A 20,229-nucleotide genomic window follows, 5' to 3' on the forward strand; every position below is an offset into this window, starting at 1 on the left:
GTGGGTAGCTTCCTTCCCCACAGCGCTCTCGGGTTGTTCTGAGGGTGCAGGCCTGGGCACAGGCCTCTCTGTCACCGACAGAGGCTTAAGAATCAGGCAGATGGCCCAGGGTGACTGGCCTGTGCTGTGGAACTGAAGCCAAGGGACAGGGCCTGGAACCCACCAAAGGAGGGCAGCTGAGCTCCTCTGGCACAGCCACACCTCTCTGCCCTGGTGTCCTCAACACGGTGTCACTGGAGACCTTCTGGAGATAGTCTTCAGAGTTGGTGAGGCTGGGCCACAAGCCCATGGAGACAGCAGACTCCCTCACAGAAAAGGGGAGAGCCCAGGCTGCCCTAGCCTGGACAGTGTGGAAAACGTTGCCCACCGCTCAGGTCCTCTGTCGTGGGCCTGGGAGGTACCCACTGGACAATCCAGTCCTGTCACTGGGCTGCTCTTTCAGACTGGGTGCTGCATTTTAGAGTCAGGCCTGGCCCTGCCTTTTAATGGCTGGTTTCAAAATGGATATTTTGGTTAACCAATTTTTTTTCTATATGTTGAAGTGGTGTCTATTTATTGTGGAAAATGTGGTACAATTCAGAAAACTATAAAAGAACAATAACAACAAAAACCGAAGAGAACACCAAAGCCTTGAAACCGTAGCCAATTGAGATTTCCTTTCACATCTGCCTTTAAGTGTCTTTGTAATGTTTTATTATTTATTTGTTGGGGGCCTGGCTTGTGCCATATCACACATTTTGGAGGTCAGAGGTCAACATGCTTGAGTGGGTGCCCTCTTTCCACTGGGTGGTCTTTCACCCAGAGACTAAACTCAGGTCCTCAGGCCTGCCTCAAAGTGCCTTTCTCTGAGGAACCATCCCCACCGCTCATTTGTTTTTCTTGTTTTTGTTACATTTATCAGGATTGAATTGCAACAGGACAACAATTTTGTGCCATGGAAGTATGTAACATTTTTGTGAGTATATACTCATGTACATATGTGCATTTTTCCCCAAATATATCCTTGTTTGTGGAAACAAGATCTCAGATAGCCTAGGCTACCTTCAAACTCACTATTTCAGCAAGGATGACTTGGAACGCTTGATCTTCCTGCCTCTACTTCCTAAGTGCTAGGATTATAGCTGTGCACCACCAGGCCCATCTCAAACATCTCTTTTGGGGGATTATAATATTCTTTTCCCTAACAGCTATATTACCCTCACTATTGCCCTGTGGTTAAATAAATAGGTTGTTTCAGTCTGATCAACTACAAACACTTCCACTGTACACATCTCCGCACCTAGATATTTCAATTCCCATTTCTGCTTATTCTTTAAGACATGCCTCAAAATCTGAAATTACTGAGTAAAAAGAATACATTTTATGTATTTAATCTATATATTTGGGACAGGGTCTCACTATGTAGCCCTGGATAGCCTAGAACTCACTTCCTAGACCAGGCTGGCCTCCAACTGACAAAATCCACCGGCCTCTGAGTCTGCTAGGATTAAAGGTGTGTGCCTCCACACCCGACATGAGTGAGTATTTTTTCTAGGGTGGACATTTTTAAGTTACTCTCCAGTTTACCAGTTCACACCCCGACGTTTCACACATGTGCCCCCATAGTTGGATGTGAGGATGCTTATGGGTAATTGTCACTTCTTAGACTTTCCATACAGCTGAGACTCGTTTCTCCACCTGTGTTCTGGTTACTTCCAGGCCCCACAGTCACTCCCAGAGCTCCTGGATATTGGGGCAACCGGAAGATGGGAGAGGCCGGGAGATCTACAGCTTGCCCGCCCCCAGGGTGGAGTAGATCCTGCCTGTTTTAAAAAGGAATTGGAGTTGAGGGATTGGAAACACAGAGCTGTTCACTAGGACCCAGCCAGTGCCCCAGCCTCAGAGATGTGGCCTCTGTCTGTCTGTGTCTGGTCCCTTCTTGGACTACAGGGGAGGGTGACTGGGCTGTTGTCTCCCTGGAGGAAGATGAGCTGGACCCTAGCAGTTACAGGTTCTCTGGGGAGTGCCCTCTCGTTCCCAGTAAATAGTTCCCACCTCCTGGGAGGTGTTGCTCCAGAACAGTAGGTTCCTCCCTACAGCTATCTCAGATTTCAGGCTCCCTACCACTCGCTCAGCTCCCCAAATGTGGCCAATGGCGCCACCTACTGGCAAGAACAACCCACCCATTACCTGCTTTTTTTTTTTTTTTGTCTATCCCACAGTAGGATGGTGCCAGCCCTCAGTTCAGCCCAGAGTAACTCCCCATCCCATCACTGCTGTTCTCATATCCTACCTGGACTGTACTGCTTCTACACTCCTTTCTGCTGAAGCCAGTGACCTCCCCAGTAATGCAGTATGATCAAGCCGCCTCTCCCTGTGACCTTCAGTGGCTCCCTATGACTCCCTGTTGCTCCCTAGGATGTCTGGTGTGATTGGCTGCTGACTCATCTCCTTCCTCATGGCCATCAGCTTCTCCTTCCCCTCACTGCCCTTACTGACTTGCTAAAGCACAGAAGTACCAGGGCAGTCTTGTCCTGGCCTTTGTCCAAGTGGGTTTCGCTGTCCTTTGAGGGACTCATTCTTAATTCTTTAGAGTTCTGTTAGACGTCACCTCCTCCAAGAAACTTTCCAACCTCCATTAGTTTCCTGTGGCCACTCTAACAAATGACCACAAATTTGATGATTTGAAATGAGGCCAATGTATTCTTACACAGCTCTAGAATTCAGAAGTTCAAAATGGATGGATGGTATGGAGCCGGGATCAAGCAGATGGTTCTATACACACACCTCATCTGTGGCCCTCCTCACAGGTACCTACCTTCAGCTTCTACCATCACATCTATCTATCTATCTATCAATCAATCAATCAATCTATCTATCTATCTATCTATCATCTATCTATCTATCTATCATCTATCTATCTATCTATCTATCTATCTATCATCTATCTATCTATCAATCTATCATCTATCATCTACCTATCTATCTATCTATCTATCTATCGTCTATCTATCTGTCTATCTATCTATCTATCAATCATCTATCTATCTATCATCTATCTATCTATCAATCTATCATCTATCATCTATCTATCTATCTATCTATCTATCTATCTATCTATCTATCTATCTATCTATTGCTCTATCTAAGTCTTCTCTCTCTTTCTTAGAAGACCCGTGGTTACATTCAGGACAACCAAGATGATTTGGGTAAAACTCCCCATCACACAATCCCTAATTCAGGCACAGCTACATGTTCCCTTTGCTTCAATGGGAAGGAACTACTCAAGTTCTGGAGAGGAGAGCAAGGCATCTTGGGAGTTTGTTACTCAGCCCGCCCCTTCCCCCTTCCCTCCCTCAGATGGGAGGCAGCATGTTCTGTGCCTCCTCGGTTCTCTGGTATGACTATTGATCAGGACTATTCACTATCCACTTACATGTCAGCCTACCCCGTTAGGCACTGCTTGGGCCTGTGTGGTCCTACCGGCTTTCCTACGTCCTGGGGCCTGGCATAGGCTGCGTGTGTGTTGAGTGAGTGAGTGCTTGAACAGGAGTCTGGAAGCAAGCTGACCGCCTGGACACCCAAAGCACAGGATTCTGTGTTGAAGGATTCTGTGCAGAAGGCAGGGGTGAGGTGGGGAAGGATCTGAACCTTGCTTGGGGGATTTCCCATGTGTGCAGGAGGCCGTGTGAAATGGGGGGGGGGCACCCAGCCAGCTGGTGCTACCAAGCTGGAGCTCATAGGCACACTGCATACAGCCTCCCTCTGATGGGGCTGTCACCGAGGCAACAGAAGAAGTTGGTTGCCCAGCAACAATGCTCTGCCCCGCCTCCCGATCCCTCCTATGGCCATTTCTGTCCCTTGAGAGCTCTGTCCTTTCTAGATTGTGTCCATGTTTAACCAAATGGATGTCTTCTGTCCAAATTCCAACAGCAAGAGACAAAAGGGTTGTTTTGTGTGACTGTTGTGGTCAGGGTCATGGGTTAAGCATCAGAACAAAAGAGAGTAGAGGTGGCCTAGGTGGGAGAAGGGAGCAGAAAGACATCTGGGCCAAAATTTTTCCTGGGTACTCCACCCCGCCCCCCAAGACAGGGTTTCTCTATGTAGCCCTGGCTGTCCTAGAACTCACTCTGTAGGCCAGTCTGGCCTGGACTCTCTCTGTAGATCAGGCTGGCCTTTACTTAGAGATCCACCTGCCTCTGCCTCCTGAGTGCTGGGATTAAAGGTGTGCGCCACCACCGCCCGGCTCCTGTGTACTATTTATTACCTTTCCCATTTGAACCGCTACAAGCTGGAAGGACATCAATCTAGGAGGGAAAGACCTCGGCCCGTTGCTGGACCAGCCTCTGGCTTCTGGAATGTTTGATCAAATGACTTCGCTGAGACCCCAGTATCCCATCTGTGGGAAGAGGGCTTGACTGAGCTGATGACTAGGGCCCCTTTGCATCTCTGTCAACCTGAGGGGCAGAGACAGCCCTTTCTATGACTGGTCCCTGCTCTACCTCTACTCGGCCAGCCCTGTGGCATCTTGATCTATGGAGCAAAGAGAAGGCAAGAAGGGCCACTGGGCTACAGTTTCACCCAGTCTATACTTTACATGTCATCTCTAATAGGGTGATATTATTGTCACCTTTCTAGAAGTTGCTTGTCTGTGCTAAGTATTTTAAGTCAGCTATAGCCTCTAGAACTTGATTTTCTTTTTTAGAAATTATTTTAAAAGTTATTTTTAGAAATTATTGTAGAGATGGTTCAGTGGTTAAGAGTGTATATTGCATGGCACACGCCTTTAATCCCAGCACTAGGGAGGCAGAGTCAGGTGAATCTTTGTGAATTCAAGGCCAGCCTGATCTACAGAGTGAGATCCAGGACAGGTGTCAAAACTACACAGAGAAACCTTGTCTCAAAAAACAAAACAAAACAAAACAAAACAAAACAAAACAAAACAAAAAAAAACCTTTAGGGCTGGAGAGATGGCTCAGCAGTTAAGAGCATTGACTGTTCTTCCAGAGGTCCTGAGTTCAATTCCCAGCAACCACATGGTGGCTCACAACCATCTGTAATGAGATCTGGCGCCCTCTTCTGGTCTCATTTTCATTCACATGTATACACACACACACACACACACACACACACACACACACACACAAACCTTTCTTAGTCTAAAGAAACAGACATGACCCAGGTTTCTGACCATCTGTGAGAGCCCTGGCTCCCTGATTCCTCACTGCCTGGAGTCCCTACTGGAGCTGCCAGGGATCTGGGTGCCTTCCTATGGAAGGAGGAAGTTAACACATGCTCTAGAGGAAGCTAGAGCTCAGTCAGGGCCTGGGGCTGTGGGCACAGTAGGGTCTGAGCATGGAGGAACTCTCTTGAGAGGGTATTTGAGAAAATTGGTGGGAGGCGAGTGCTCACCTCTGCTTCCTCCACTCCCAGAGACTGGCCAGGGACAGCCATGAGGACATTGCTCAAGCCTGTGGTGACTTGGAAGCTGAAGGTCTCAAAGATGAGGGCAACTGCCACAGAACCAGGCTGTGCCTTGAACCAGCAGGGGATCCCTTGGCAGAGTGGGATAAACCTCAACCTCCTAGCCCCTGAGAGTTGGGGCCTAGGCAGCTTAGTGGTTGTATGGGTCTGGGGTATATTACACAGAATGAGTCCCAGAAAGTACCCTAGCTTCTTTTTTGGGAGCAGCCCATCTTTGGGGTCATACCTTGGACTCTCCCCCACTTCATCCCTCCCTGCTCACCTGGGGAAATAAATGTGAAGGAGGCTGGACAGGATTGCATGCAGGATCACTGTACCGGAGAGTTGTGTGTCAACCTGACACACACTAAAGTCATCTGAGAGGAGGAACCTCAATAAGAAAATGCCTCCCTAAGATCGGGCTGCAGGCATGCCTGTAAGGCATTTTCTTCATTAGTGACCAATATGGGGAAGGGCCCAGCCCATTGTGGATGGTGCCATGCCTGGGCTGGTGGTCCTGAGGTCTATGGAAAAGCAGATGGAGCAAGCCATGGTGAGCAAGCCAGTAAGCAGCACCCCTCCATGGCCTCTGCCCTGCCTCTGTACTAGCTCCCGCCTCCAGGTTCCGGCCCTGCCTGAGTTCCTGCCCACACTGCTCCTGATGGTGTTAAATGGATCCTGTTACATGGAACTGCGGGCAAAATAAACCCTTTCCTCCCCAAATTGCTTCTGGTCATGGCATTCCATCATAACAATAGTAACCCCAACTAAAGTAGTCACCAAGGGGCAGGCAGTTTGAGCTCCTCCACGGAGTCAGAAACTGCTCCTCTACCCAGACCCAGGTCAACTGCTCTGGGAAGCAGGTTATGCTGACTTCAGTGAGCAGCTCTGTTCATCTGTGTATCCCACACCATCCCGCAGTGGGAAGCCTGAAGGAAGGGAGGCTGGGGAGGTGGACAGTATCTGGAAGGAAGGGAGGCTGGGTCGGAGCCCTGGCTCTGTCATTGCTGGTGGAAAGTAGTGGGCCCTTCTTGATCTTAGTGATGCCCTCTGGAATAGGAGGGGGCTGCACTCTCTACAACTTCTTCCTCTCAGCTGTGCTCCATACTTTCCCCAAATCCACCACAAACCCACCTCGTGGAAAACCTGTGCAGAGAAACTAATGGAAAGATTTGTTCTGAGACAGCACCACCTGCTGACCTTTCTGGGTATGACACCAATCCTCTAGGAGAAGGAGAAACTCCAGACTCCTGATAGAAAGATGGTTGTTACAATGTAACATATGCTCATTTTGCACCTGGGTCATTTCATTAAAAAAAATATAATAAGCTATATGAGATAAGTACTACGATGTCCTTGTTTTATACATGATAAACTTAATTTCAGACTATAAGGGTCTCTGTTTTGAGGGAGAAACTGATGCAGATTCCCCCCTCCCCCCACACAGGGTTTTTCTGTGTAGCTTTGCGCCTTTCCTGGAACTCACTCTGTAGCCCAGGCTGGCCTCGAACTCACAGAGATCCGCCTGGCTCTGCCTCCTGAGTGCTGGGATTAAAGGCGTGCGCCACCACCGCCTGGCGCAGATTCCCCTTTTAATAAGAGATTTATTAGGACAGATTTTAATTAGGACACAGCCAGACAGTCATGATGGGTTCTGAAGAGCGTTCAGACCCATGAAGCTAAGTGTGGGAGGCCCTCTTTATAGGTTTCGGAGAAGAGGAGGTCCCATGCTATGCAATTGATAACCAGAGTCCCTTGCCTGAGTCAGGCTGTGTTGCGGTAGCGCCCGCTGGTTTACCATGTCCGAGCGAAGGGCTGTGGATCGAAAAACAGAGACAAAAGACAGTGGGTCATTCGCGCCAGGGGATGCCGAACGCCGTTTATTGAAGAAGGGAGAGAACCTTAAATACAGGCTTACAGCACAATGGAGGAACCCCTGGAGGGCAGAAGTTTGCTACTGAATGTTCTACCTTCTTGCATCTAAGCTGTTTACACCAAATGCAGGATACACAAACAAGGAACTTCCATTAAGCATTCAGGAGGGTGGAGACCAGCAGGGAATCAGCATAGGAAGGACATCAAGGTCAAGGTCAGGCAAGCAGGATGCAGTTACTCAATTTGGGAGTTCCAGGGCACTACAAGGCTGATTCCCAAGCAGCCTGGGAAGTGAGAAAGATCCAGACCCTTAATTACTGTTGATCCATCATGTGGAATGTACTACTGGTACTCTGATAGCTCAGGGTCTGGTAACCTGCAAGAGGGTTGCATGGAATCAGCCTGGGATATCAAATGGAGGAGGAGGGAGGAAGGAGGGAGAAGAAGGAGGGAGGAGGCCAAATGGGAGCCCTCCCCCTTGCTCGGGAATGTTAGCATTGGAAAGTGACTGCAGCCAGACGGGGGATACCATCTAAGTCACAACCCCACACAAAGAATTGAACTTACCACCCGTGTCTGCCTGAGTGGAGAGCAGAAAGAATGGCAAGATGTAAACTTTGTACTCATGCACAGGATGCCTAATGCACAAAGCCATGTGCCTTTTCCACGTCAGTAAAAACAAAAAACAAAAATAGGTGAGTGAATCTCCCACCCCACCCGTGCTAAAAAGTTAGGGAGTGAAGCAAGGCCCAGAGGCAGGCATTTCTGAGGAGGGGAGTCACCCTGGTTCACAGGCCAGCAAGTGGCTCCAGGTCTTTCAGGTGGGGGGTTGTAATCCGGCGGGAACAAAGCTATTCCAAAGAGACACGTGTGTCCTCCTTTTGGTTATCAGACTACGGAGACAAGGGTCTCCAAGAAATCGGTATTTCCCTGGGAATTTCACGATGGGAAGGAAAAGGCTGAAGCCTGCTGCGGGCTAGAGAGGAACTTGTCTCCAGGAAGGAGATTACACACAGTCCGACCATCTGTCAAGCCACTTTGCAGTGGAGATGATAGGCAGCACGGTCACACCTTGATGGTTTAACAATGCATACCTGTAACCTTCTATTTAAAGCTGAACCTATGCCAGGTGTTGGACCCCTGTAGATGAACTTGGGATGGGGGAGGGTCACTGGGCCTCTCTGTTCCTTTTCCCAATATAGTCAGTGTCTTAGGTTTTCTATTGCTGTGAAGGGACTCCATGACCACAGCAACTCATATAAAGGAAAACACTGAATTGGGACCGGCTTATAGTTTCAGAGGTTTCGTCCATTATCCTCACCATGGGACACGGTGGCGTGCAGGCAGACATGATGCTGGAGAAGGGGCTGATCCTCTTGATCCTCAGGCAACAGAAGTGACTGTGTCCCACTGGGCATAGCTTGAGCATATGTCACCTCAAAGCCCACTCCCACAGTGACACATTTCCTCCAACAAGGCCACACCCCCTAATAGTGCCTCCCCTATGCGCCAGACATTCTAACACATGAGTCTAAGGGGGCCATTCCCGTTCAACCACCACAGGCAGGTTGAGTCAACCCCCTTTTCTGCCCCTTTCTATTACTTATCTCTTGAACTGGACTGTGGGGACCAGTGGCTGAGCCTTGATTGGCACCTGGTCTCTGACTCTAACAACCCCAGTAACAGAGTGTCAGCCTGAGGCCCCTGGTTCCTACCTTGGGGCAGGAGACTGGGACTTGCTGACTCCCAAGGACAGAGTGTGTAACCCACCAAGGTACCGACCCCAGTATGCCATCTGTAAGAAAGTAATGTCTGAATCCAGGAAGTAGCCTCCCTCTCACAGAGCCCAGAGGCACCCTACCAAGAATGCCAGTGCCCTAGCTAATAGTCTCCTGGGTCAAATCTCTCACCTGGGAAGTGAGCTTGAGTCAAAGGAAGTATGGGCCACACATCCTGCTCCCCATCTGCTTCCCTGCCCCTTGCCTGGGAATCATAGAGTCTGGATCTTTCTGTGAAACCTGCCCCATCCTGCCATGGGGCCTCTGATTCATCTCTTCAGAGATCCCCTCATACTGCCTGTCTCTAGTACCGGGGCCTGAACTGTGTCTATCTGTCCACAGTGTTAATAATTTTTGTAATAAACTCATCACTCCCCAGTAATCTGTCTCATTGTTGCTCTTGAACTCCCCTGACCCCACAACTTTCAGGGTCACTGTTAGAGAGGGTTAATAAGACTCGGGTCCAGGGACCAGGCACCAGTTGGTGGAAAAGTTCTTTTCTAGCTCAGTTACAAGAAGATAAAGCTATTGGCCGAAAACTCACTTACAGGTGGCAAGACCAAATGAATCACGATGCCACCCCAGGACTGTAGGGTTCTCCTCCACCACCATCATGCAGCCAGTAGGTGACCATGCGACAGTCATTTCACATGACTCCAGTCCATGGACAATGCCAGGCTGTTTGGGCAAGGCAGGCCAGAGGCAGGAGGACTAAAGGCCTCAGTGAGTCGTATGCATTCTGGGAACTACCAAGTTCAGGGACCAGACCCTTCAATGAAGCTTAAGGGGGGTTGGCACTAAAGAGGTGTGCTAAGCTATCCCCTCCAAAATAAAAGATGGGCTGCTGCCCCTGGCCCAGTGCCCTGTGAAGGAAGCCATAGTTCACGGCCAGGCTCGTGGCTCCTCCCACACTCCGGGTAGTTGGGAGCAAGGCTGGGGATGGAGAAGATCCCATAGCAGGTCCAGGCACAGTATTGTTGTGGTTTGAATGGAAAATCCCCCTTAGGCTCAAGAGTTAGAGTGATTGATTGGTCCTCAGCTGGTAGCATTCTCCAGGGAAGCCTCTGTCCTCAGAGAGCTTAGGACTGGGTCGGTGTGGTGCCCTTGTTCACGCTATAGAGACATAGTTCTGTGTGTTCATGGTGTCTAAACATCAACTTGTCCTTTTCTCTCCCTTACTGAAAGAGGGCTCCTTGAGGGCATGGATGGAGTTCTAGGTTCTGTGTTCCAGTACTGGATCAGAGCCTAGCCATGGGAGGCTCAGTACGTTCACAGCTGATGAAAGGGTCCATAGAGGGATTTGATGAAGAGCCCTCCACCACACACACACACACACACACACACACACACACACACACACACACAGAGAGAGAGAGAGAGAGAGAGAGAGAGAGAGAGAGAGAGAGAGAGAGAGAGAGAGACCTTGGGGGAGGTAGAGATGGAATGTGAATTCCACAGGGGCCGTTAGCACTTTCGTCCCTTAAGCACTATGTAATATAACTGTGGCTGCAGAGTCCGAGGAAAGGAGTGAGGCAGGCTGGTGGTGCCTGAGAAGCCCCTTAGACAACCAGAGGGAGAAGAACGTTCTACACAGGACAGCACACTTCCAGGGGAGAACACTGTGTGGTGGGAACTAGTTAGGGACAGCTGGGCCAAGGATGGGTGAGCCCCAGCTGCGAAGCCCCAGATGTCAGATGGATAAGGAGCGAAGGGAGAGACCAGGGCAAGAAGAACAAGTGGGAAATGTCTGCCTTCCTCTGAAGGAGCTCCCAGGGTCTCAAGGGGGTGATCAAGTCGAGTCATGACGTGGGATGATCCCTGGGAAGGGAGCAGGAGCAGTTTCATGGGAGTCCTGGACTCTGCCTTGGGAAATTGCCCCCACTGGCCTTCAGTTTGTGTTTTTAAGTCATTCCCACAAGCCCCTGGGGTGAGGGGAGGAAGGACAGGAAGTATATGGTAGGGGAAGCACCAGCCCTCGGTCGGTTGATTGCAGTCTGTGTCTGCAATGTCAGGAATGAGTTCAGACATGAAGACAAACAATGCGCTGACCCTGTGCAGTCCGAGGAGGATGCTGAGAGCAGCTGTGACTCAGCCGCAGGCGCTAGTCCAGGATGCAGAGACACTGCCCAGCCAACCACTGTTCGGGAAATTTCCACTCACATCATCCATCTTTTTAAGGGGACATGCTGAAGGCCACACTGGGGATAGGACTTACTCAAGGTCACAGAGCCAGTGAGTGGGAGCCAGTGTTGGGAGTACACAGGGTCTGGCTAAACTGGCTGAGTGCTGCGTGGGGATTTCTGGCTTCTGGAATCTTCTGGTGTTGTCTCCACTGACTTTCCTGATATTGTTTGTATCTGCATTGCTTTGACAGTGAATGTTTATTTGTTCCACCATGGACTCTGACACCCCAGGAGAGGTCTGGGCAGGGAGCTTCTTACTGAATGTCTGGTTTGCTGAGCATCATCCAATGGTCACATGTCATCAGTGACTATCACTGGGAGCAGAGATAATAAAGGAACTATTCCTAGCCTTTGAGAAGGTGTTAGAGTTAGTAGAAAACATTCCTGTTTGGGGAGCAGGAGATGGGTACGTAAGCTTAGTTAGCCGTATGCTTGCCTAGCATGCATGAAGCCCTGGAATGGTGTTCCATGTTCATAATCCCAGAGGCCAAGGTGGAGGCCGGGGAATAAGAAAATCAAGGTCACTGTGTCACTGTGCTGCATAGTTTTATGCCAATTTGACACAAGCCAAAGACGTCTGAGAGGAGGGAACCTTAATTAAGAAATGCCAGCTGGGTGGTGGTGGAGCATGTCTTTAATCCCAGCACTCAGGAGAGAGAGAGAGAGAGAGAGAGAGAGAGAGAGAGAGAGAGAGAGAGAGAGAGAAAGCTTTCATAAGATCAGGCTGTAGGCAAGCTTGTAAGGCACATTGTTTATGAATGATTGATGTGAGTGCCCAGCCCATTGTGGGTGGAGCTATCCCTGAGCTGGTGGTCCTGGGTTCTATAAGAAACCAGGCTGAGCAAGCTAAAAGAAATAAGCCAGTAAGCAGCACTCCTCCATGGCCTCTGCATCAGCTCCTGCCTCCAGGTTCCTGCCCTTCACGAATTCCTGTCCTGACTTCCTCCGATGATGAACAGTGATGTGGAAGAGTAAGCTAAATAAACCCTTTCCTCCCCAAGTTGCATTGGTCATGGTGTTTTGTCACTACAAGAGAATCCCCAAGTAGGACAGTCACCCTTGGTGACTGTGCTCCTTAGTTTTTTGCCAATTTGACACAAGCGAGGGTCATCTGGGAAGAGGAAACCTCAAGTGAGGGCACCTATAGAGGGAGCTCAACACAAACCCGAGCTGAGTAAGATCCTGCCGGTGACCGTTAATCTTGATTATCAACTGATGGAATTTAGAATCACCCCAGAAACAAGGCACAGGGCAGATGTGAGAGGGCTTATCTAAGTTGAGCTAATCAAGGAGGGAAATCCAACACAAATGTGGGCAGCATCATTTTATAGGCTGAATAAAGAGGAGAAAGCGCGAGCTGAGCACCCACATCCGTTGTTCTGTTTTCCAAGTGTAGGAGCAGCCATACCAGCAGCTTAAATCCTCTCCCCGCCATGATGGACTGCATTCCCTAGAACTGTGAGCCAAAATAAGACCTTCTTCCCTCCTTCAGCTGCTTTTGTCAGATACTTTATCCCAGTATAACTGTCCTGGGCTGGAGAGACGGCTCATCAGTCAAAAGTGCTTGCTGCCAAAGCAGATGACCACGTGGAAGAAGTAAGAACTGATTCCTTGAAGTTTCCTCTGACCTCCACATGCAGGCCATGGCATGCAAATGCCCCCAACACCAACACACGCAATAATGAACTGAAAAAAAATTTTCTCTGCCCTGGCCTATGGTAGCAAAGCACATCTCTGCTTGTAGGACCTGCATTGACCTATGAAATGTGATCAGAAGTGACCATTGACCCTGTGGGACAGCAGCTTTAAGAGTCAATGGCCAGTTTCTATGGCTATCCAGCTCGCATCTATGAAGCCTGGTATTGGGGTGGAGCCTCAAGTGGCTGGGGTGTCCCATGAGTATCTCTCCCTTTGGATGGAGTGGAGGGTAGTGTGGGCCAATGCTTCCTGGCATGGAAATATGAATATTACAAAAGTCTTGAGCGATGTGGCTTTCACTTGGAGGTTCCATGGTGGCAGTGAAGAATGGAGGCTGGAGTGACCATCAGGAGTGATGTGGAGATGCACACATAACAGCTGTCCCCTGGAATTCCTTGGTGGGGAGGGTAGCAAAGGGATTTGAAGGCAGTTCAGAGGCAGGTGGGCCGCTTGAGCTTGGAAATGAAGGGGCCAAGGGTAGATCAGCCTGCAGTGGGGAGATGAGATTTGTATCATTTGAGATCTTCCATGCACAGCCAGGAAGTGACCTCATGGGCCAGGGAGAGAGCCCGGTGGATAAAAGCACTTGCTGCAATGCCTAACAAGCAAAGTTCAATCTCTGGGACCCACACAGTTTCCACAAGTTGCCCTCTGACCTCCTCCACGAATGTGATATGGTACATGTGTACCCAAACACACACACACACACACACACACACACACACACACACACACACACACTAAATGAATGTAATTTTTGAAAACCAAAGCACACATATGCTGACAAAGCAGAGTCTTTTTGTTCAAGGCAGAGTGAGAACCCAGAAACCATGAAATGAGACTTAGTTATAAAAGTGTAAACACATCAATGATTTTCAAGTAGCTGGCTACAGAATGCCGGGGGCTGCTGGGATTTTTCAGAGTACCTGAAAAGTCATGGGTATTTTTGTAAAACACCAAAGATATTATGCCCCCTCTTTTTTTTTTTTTTTTTCCTGTGTGTAGATGCAGAGGTCAGGAGCACAGCTGGTGGCTTAACATGGAAAGGATAGGAGCACCAGATGTGCTGACTGGCAGTACTGATAGTGCTCCTACCACTGTCCTACACAACTACCCTGTTTTACTTAAGGATGTCTCACAGAAGCAGTAAAAATAATTTTTTTAAAAATTTAAAAATTGACTATCGCTGGGTAGAATGTTGCAAGCCTTTAATCCCAGCACTCAGGAGCCAGAGGCAGGCAGATCTCTGTGAATTCAAGGCTAGCCTGGTCTGCAGAATGAGTTTCAGGACAGCCAGGACAATGTAGAGAGACCCTGTCTCAACTCCCTCCCCAACCCCATAACTGACCATCAATTAAATGGCTGTTAAATATTTTGACCCATTGTGACAATATGGCAGAAAACCATCAATAATTCAGTGTGTGTGGTGTGTATGGTGTGTGGTGTGGTGTGTGTGTGTGTGTGTGTGTGTGTGTGTGTGTGTGTATGTATAAGAGAGAGAGAGAGAGAGAGAGAGAGAGAGAGAGAGAGAGAGAGAGAGAGAGAGAGAGAATCAAATAGTCCTGGCTGGCTTCAAGCTTCCTATTAACCAAGGCTGACCTGGAACTATTGATCCTCCTGCCTCCACCTCTTGAATGCTGGGATTATATGCTCTGCGGAATGGTTTGAATGGGAATGGTCCCCACAAATTCATATATGTTTGAATACTTGGTCCCCTGCTGGTGGAACTGTTGGGGAAGGATTTAGAGGTGTGGCCTTTGCTTGGGGTGTGTGTCACTAGGGTGGGCTTTCGGGGTTTGAAAGCCCATACCATTCCCCAGTGCTTGCTCTGGTTTTTGCTTACTGATCAGATGAGAGCTCTCACCTGTTCTTGCTGCCAGGCCTTTTTTCTGCCACCGTGGATTCCAGCCCTCTGAAACTGTAAGCGCAGTTAAATGCTTCTTTTATAAGTGGCCTGGGACATGATGTTTGTGAACAGCAATAGAAGCCCTAACTAAGACACCTGGTTTCTGAGGTGCTGGGAAGCACACCCAGGGCCTCATGCATAGTGGGCAAACGCTCTGCCATCCGAGCTACGTCCCCCACCCACATCCATTAGTTCTGTGTCATGCAAGGCTATCACTGTTGTCTTCTGGAAATGAGAGCCTCATATGGACTGTTTGATGGTGAGATAAACTAGACATTTTGTTCTTTTATGGAATAATGTTTTACTGGGAAGGCAAAGTATAGTTATTATGAGTTGGGTATTTTGGCAGATACTATCTTGAAAATAAATTCAGTGATCCTACATTCCAAAGCAAACAACTGACAATGTTTTTGCCAACTACAAAATGCAATATTTCAAGGGCAAATTAGAATTTGGGAAAATTTTGTATTTGCCGCTATGAGACCAACAGCTTCCCAATACTTTGTGATGGGTTGTGATGTCAAGGAATTAAAAAAAATGTATTCTGTCATTACATAACAAGTGTGTAATATAACATTTGGAATATCTACAAGACTCAGTGAACCGATATTTTCCAAATGATCAATATGTGAGGTTTGGAAATCACAGACAGGCAAAGATCCATGTAAAGTGTGAGGTTGACAAACAGATTTTAATGTAGCTGTTTGGAAAGCACATCCTACCAGACTTTATGTTACAGCTAATGTCTGAGATCCATTCACTGGTGAGCTTTGGCACACAAAGAGTATCCACAGACATCTTTAAAGGCTTCTAGAGTAGGGCCAGAGAGATGGCTCAGTGGGGAAAGTGCTGGCCAAGCAATCATGAGGACCTGAGTTCAAATCTCTAGTCCCTAAGGATTTTATATGTTGGGTGATGGAGATGAGTGGATAGATTAGACTGGCTGTGGGCCAAGCGAGAATGGTGAGCTCCAGGTTCAGTGAGAGATCCTACCTCAAAAAAATGGAGAGAGATAAGAAAAATCAGTAAAACAAAACAGAGACACTCAACGTTGTCTTCTTCTGACTTCTTCTTCTGGGCACATGTACAGGTAAATGCATCTGCACCCACATACATGCACCACACAAGCATATGCACATACACACATATACACACTAATTAAAAAATGAATTTTTCACGATGGGTAGTGGTGCATGCCTTTAATCCCAGTACTCAGGAGGCAGAGGCAGGCAGATCTCTGAGTCTGAGGCCAGCCTGGTCTACATAGTGAGTTCCAAGACAGCTAGGATTACACAGCAAAACACTGTCTCAAAACAAAACAAAGTAAAACAACCTCTAATATAATCTTCCTGGGATCAGGAATGGAGTTCAGTGGTAGAACATATGTTTGACATATGCAATGCCCTGGGTTCAATCCCCAGCACCCCAAACAGCAAAAAGCGAAATAAAACTTCCCCTTTCCAATTACTACCTGAGTTTCTTAACATACTTCAACTAGCACATGTCACAATAGATTGACTTCCAAAGCAGACAGGAGGGTTTAGCTCTCTGCTACTAAAGACACGTTTCAAAGCAGTTTCCAAAACTGTAAAAGAATGTCAGTCTTTTCAATAATTTTATTCCTTTTGGGAAGCTCAGTTGCTCTTATAGAAATATATTATAGGGGTCTGGAGATATGGCTCCACAGTTAAGAACACTGGCTTCTCATTCAGACAATCCAGGTTCAGTTCTGTCCCAGTGGAGTTTTTATTGCTGTGAACAAAAACCATGGTCTCAGCAACTCTTATAAAGGAAAACATTTAACTTGGGTGGCTCGCTTACAGTTTCAGAGGTTCAGTCCATTATCATCATGGTGGGACATGGCGGTGTGCAGGCAGACGTGGTGCTGGAGGAGTAGCTGAGAGTCCAACATCTTGCAGGCAAGAGGAAGTTGACTGACACGCTGGGTGGTATCCTGAGCATAGGATACCTCAAAGCCCGCCCCCACAGTGACACACTTCCTCCAACAAGGCCACACCCACTCCGACAAAGCCACACCTCCTAATAGTGCCCCCCCATGAGATTATGGGGCCAATTACATTCAAACTACTACAAATTCCTAGTGCTCACAACTGTCTATAATTCCAGTTCCAGAGATCTGCCATCCTCTTCTTGCCTCTGTGGGCACTAAATACATACATGATACACATATATACATGCAGGCGAAACATCCATGCACATAAAACAATAATTACTAATAAATAAGTTACAGACCATCATCAACTCATAGTGGTCCAACAATGATAGTTTAACTTCATGTGGTGCAATAGAAAACTGCTTCAAGCTTTGAATTTTGGTCTCTGCTTGGGCTAGGGAGGTCCAGGGTGATGCTCTCATGCCCTGCTGGCCAGCAGCAGCTCTCTACAGCTCCCAGTCAATTGTGGGCAAACAGGGAAACACCTACACTCAACAGTTGCTGGCAATTTTTGGATATAGTAAATTACTGGAGATGTTCCATATGTTTAGTCTTTGTGTGAGATGATGTTGCCCACCTTATCCAGCTGTAACCCTGCTCCCCTAAGAGCAATGAGGAGCCGTGGCTGTTCTTCCTTCATCCAAGACAGTGAGATCCAGGTCTAGGAGAGGCTTCAAGCTGTGGGAATGATAGCTAACACCCTCAGGAGGAGACTTGGATCACTGTCCAGAGTATGGAGAGAGTTGACTTCCTAGACTATTCATGAACCCAAGAGTTCTCTCTTCCAGGTTAAGGTCTGTCATCCAGAGGGAACCCAAAGGCTAGGCTTTATCACCAAGAGTTCTCTCTACAGGTCCATCATCTAGTGGGAACCCAAAGGTTAGGATTTGCCAAAGAACCTGTAGTAGGTAAATCAGCTGGGACAATGTGGAACCTTTGCAAATGAAAAGAGCCCCAGACTTTAGCAGTGGACACCAGGGAAACACCCAGGACTTTCACATAGTGACCTGTTGAGGGAGCCTCCACACTCCCTGCCCCGCTACTGCACCCACATATTTTTATCTAATGAAATCAAACATAGCTTGAAGAAAATAAATTATGACTTATTTATTGTTAGCTGCTAAAATTAGCAGTGTTGCTTATACATAATAATGGGTTTCATTGAGACATTTTCATATATGCAAATAATATATGTTGGTGCTTCCATCCCTATCACCCTTTTTGTCCCCCTCCACTTCTGCTGACCTCTTCTCTTCCCATCTGGCCCCTCTTGTACTCCCCCTCTCCCTTTTTATGACCTGGCAAGTTAACTAAGTTTTTTATTTTTCAGGAGCATGGGCAACTTACCAGTGGCTTCACCACTGGAGAAAGCTTCTTCCCTTCTCAGCCACCACTAACTGCCTGTAGATCTTCAACGAGGGGTCAGCCTGTGAGCTGACCCTTTCAAACCTGAATGTTCTTGGGCCCACAAGAAGATAAATTAGTTTATACAGTTAGAAGACAAAGAAGTGTAGATGTAACTGTCTTCTTAAATAAGAAACACAGAGCCAAATCCATAGTTAATAGCCAAGAAGTCAGAGCAATAGCTGGGAGCCGAAAACCTTACCCTTCACTGCTGCTGCTGTCTTTCCCTCAGCAAGAGGCCTGCTTCCTGTGTTTTTCTCTTTTTTATAGACTTTCTGTTCTGCCTTCTCATTGGTTGTAAACTCAACCACATGATCTCATCACTGCCTGTCTGTACAGACCTCCAGGTCTTCTAAGTTTGGTATTGAGATTAAAGACATGTGTCGCCATGCTGGCTGTATCCTTGAACACACAGAGATCTGCCTAGCTCTGCCTCCCAAGTGCTGGGATTAAAGGCGCGTACCACCACCGCCCAGCTTCTGCTGTGGCTTGCTCTGACCCCAAGGCAACTTAATTAACATACAAATAAAATCACATTTCAGTACAAATAAAGTATCACCATAAAGAAGAAAGAGAGACAGAGATAGACAGACAGAGACAAAGACAGTGAGGTTAAACTGTGGGATTTCTTGCTTTTGTTATTCATTGCATAGTGTTTGAAGAGATCAGATTAATACTAGAGGGGGGGAAGCAAAATTCTGCATTTCTCTGACTATATGAGAACAGTGTGAGCAAATGTGTGACTTCCTACTTAGAGACACTTCCCACCACATGGCATCTACTCTATGTACCAGACTCTCCTCCCCACACCAGACAGCTGACACCCAATACTAAGTTCCAAATGCATGCTCTATAACAGGTCCCCAAATGCTGGGGCCTGCAAACTTTATTTTTGAAAAAAAAATAGCATAATATAAATATTTTAGGCTTTGCAACTTACATAGATCTCTAGCAGCTACTCAACTTCGCTGTAAATAGCTTAAAAGATATAGAGACGATATGTAAACATGGCTTTGTCCCAATAAAACTTGATTTGCACTGACAAGTAGTATATTTATAGGCTAGAGTCAATCAACCTACATCAAAAGGTTTAACAACTAGAGTCTGCTGTGCTATTCAATAATAAGGGCATCCGCATCACCCTCAGCCTCTCATGTAAGTACCCCTCCTGGGCAAAGTGAATTCAGAGCTGCACTGAGAGGACTGTGGGAAATGTAGTTCTTGGTTTCTTCTCTTTGAGAGGGGAGAAGCTTTGCTAAGTTGACTAAAGATAATCTGGTGCACTAACACATGTGGATCTCTTGATATCCATCAGCCACAATAGCAGGATGACTGGGACCAAGTCTTCAGAACTGTTCATTGTTCCTGGATTTAAACAATAGATTAGGCTGGCCCATGAGCAACATGAGATCCAACCTAAGAGATCTTGACTGAAGCCACTCAAGTCTCTCCTGTCATGGGGATTGGGGCTTGACATCCCACACTGACAGAAGCTCAGGCTCTTTTGTTTTTGATGCTCTGCCATCCATGGCTTCTCTGCCTGTGCCATTGGATGATTCAGTGGCTACACATCATCACCAATAAGGTGTCTTAGTCACCATTCTATTGCAGTGAAGAGACACCATGACCAAGGCAACTCTTATAAGAGAAAGCATTTAACTGGGGGCTGGCTTACAGTTGCAGAGGTTCAGTCCATTATCGTCATGGCAGGGAGCATGGTGGCATCAGGTAGGTCCTGGAGCCATAGGTGAGAGCTATATTCTAATCCATAGAAGAGAGAGAGAGAGAGAGAGAGAGAGAGAGAGAGAGAGAGAGGGAAACAGACAGACAGACAGACTCTGGACTTGGCATGGGCTTTCGAAACCTCAAAGCTCACCCCTAGTGACACATTTTCTTTGACAAGGCCATACCTCCTAATCCTTCTAGTCCTTTCAAAAAGTACTACTCTATCATGGCTAAGCATTAAAATATATGTGCTTATGAGGGTCA

The sequence above is a fragment of the Onychomys torridus genome, chromosome 7, assembly GCF_903995425.1.
Source record: "Onychomys torridus chromosome 7, mOncTor1.1, whole genome shotgun sequence".
Classification (NCBI taxonomy): domain Eukaryota; kingdom Metazoa; phylum Chordata; class Mammalia; order Rodentia; family Cricetidae; genus Onychomys; species Onychomys torridus.